The sequence below is a fragment of the Rhea americana genome, unplaced genomic scaffold (genome assembly GCF_003343005.1).
Source record: "Rhea americana isolate MKP2758 unplaced genomic scaffold, rheAme1 scaffold_554, whole genome shotgun sequence".
NCBI classification, from domain to species: Eukaryota; Metazoa; Chordata; class Aves; order Rheiformes; family Rheidae; genus Rhea; species Rhea americana.
Genome location: NW_028186706.1, coordinates 76,169 through 78,332, shown reverse-complemented (window position 1 = coordinate 78,332; position 2,164 = coordinate 76,169).

Genomic DNA, 2,164 nt, shown 5'->3' with positions numbered 1-2,164 from the left:
CCGCCGCCGCCGCCTGAGCTCCGGTCCCGAGTCCGCGCTGGAGTCGCCTCAGGAGCCACCAGACAATAACCCGCCCGAGCGCGAGGAGGGAGCCTGGCCTGCCGCGGCGGCCCCGAGCCAATCAGCGCGCCCCATACTAATTTGAACGTCCCGCTCCAACCAATCCACGCGCCACTTCTTGCTACCTCACTGGCCCCGCCCCGCGGCCCGTTTAACGGCTGTTTTTCCTTTGCACACGGCACGCAGGGGTGAGGGCGGGGGAGGCGCGCGCAAGCGCGCCTGCGCCGGTGGGCGGTGCAGCGGAGTGACGCGACCGTTGGCCAGTAAAAAGAGCAAATCTCGCCGGTGAAGGCGGGGCTACTCAGACTGACAACCAAAGGAACCAATGCGATGAGAGAAAGCTTTCCCGCCCATTCTCTCCCCCCCCCCGCTCCCCTCCGCTTGTTTGTTTGCGAGAAGCGACAGAAGCGGGGGAGGGGGCGAGCGGCGGCCCTGAGGGCGGCGGCGGCGGCGGCGGCGGCGGCTGTGTCTGACCCGCTGCGGCTAGGGGCAGGGCTGCCGCCGCCTGGCCTGACAGGGCCGCTGCCGACGCCGACGCCGGGTGTCCCGGCATCCGCCCGGTTTTACCCGTCCCTGGCGGGCCCATCGCTCCCGGGACTGCGCCGCGGCCAGCCGGGGTCCGCGGAGCGGGGATGCGCTGGCGCTGACAGGAACCGCCGCCCTCCTGAGCCCTGCCCGGGGCCTCGGCCCTGCCCGGGCCATGCGCTGCCCCTCTACAGTCTCAGGGCTGCTCCACACGCTGCCAAGTCCCTTCTCTGACAGGCGTTGCAGATCCCCATCTCTCCCCTCTGCCACCTTTTTCCAAGAAGAACCCGGAGCTTCCCACCTTCCTGCTCAGGGGGAGGTAGCAGCAGCTATATCAGACTCGCTCCGAGTACCAGCCTCTCTGCGACCCCCGCGCAGTGGCTTGAAAAGCTTCACATTGCACCCCGAGCGATGGGAAGCAACCTAGCAAGATGTTACCCAAGCGTGGCATGCTCTGTACCCACATCACAGAGCAGGCCAGGGCATTGCCGCCCTGGGGCGCCTGCAGCAGGCAGGTTGCTTGCCTCAAAGTGGCACTTGACACCTTGAATTATGGAGCTAGCTACACCAGGATGAACTCAYAAGTGGGAATTCATGCCAGGTGATGCCCCCCCCCCCCCAAAAAAAAGGCCTTGTGGCTTGACAGAGTGTGTTACCCCGCACGGTAGAGGTGTGAGCARCTAGAAAGGATTGAGAAGGGATGGCAGGGATGAAATAGAATTTGCCTAGGTCCAAACCTCATTGGGGAAAGATTGTAAAATGGACTGGACTGGGTTGAATTCAAGCCTCAAACGTTCCCCAAAGCTCAGCGGCCCCCAGAAATAGGGTTGTAAAAATGCTACCAGCACAGAATGATGTACAGAGGGAGCTTCTCACCTTGATATTCAAACACAAAAGTCACTAATATTGGCAGGGGTCAAATATTGCAGAAAGTCATAGAAAAAAGATAATTTATTGTACGAATTGTCGTGGGCAATTTGGGTTTGATAAGGATTGATGGTGTTACAGATGAATTATTCCTAGAAAATAACCTTCAGTTCCTCATAATGATCTTGTTCCTCAGGATTTGCTCATCAAATCAAATTCAGTTTAAGTGATGAGAGCATCAAAGTGGCCTTATTTAAATCTTGCGTTTTAGAGGGCAAGATTTGATAAATAAATGGAGCTGCTTTGGGAGTGTAACGAAGGCCCTCATGTGAAAGAGTCTTTGAAGCAGGATGCTCACAACTAAGCATTTGTTTCCCAAGGRAAAAAAGAAAAGTAGAAAGCTACTATCGATGAAAAACACCTTATCCTACCCCATGTGCTCATGAGAGAGGAGGCTTTGAAGCAGCCTTCTGGTGAGATGCTGCTGGGTGATGCCTGTGGGACCCAGAGGAGAGCTCGCCTTCAGCATCTTTCCAGGGATCTTTTATCCAGGCACATTTTCAGGCTTAATCTGGTCATGTCTGGTGCATTTTGGACATTAGTTGGGATGTACGTGCAAGATGACATGTGCATCAGCTTGGGCTCCATGGGGCTTTGGCAATGCTGATGACCAAACCTCCCCCTGCCAAAAAAAAAAAAAAAAAAAAAAAAA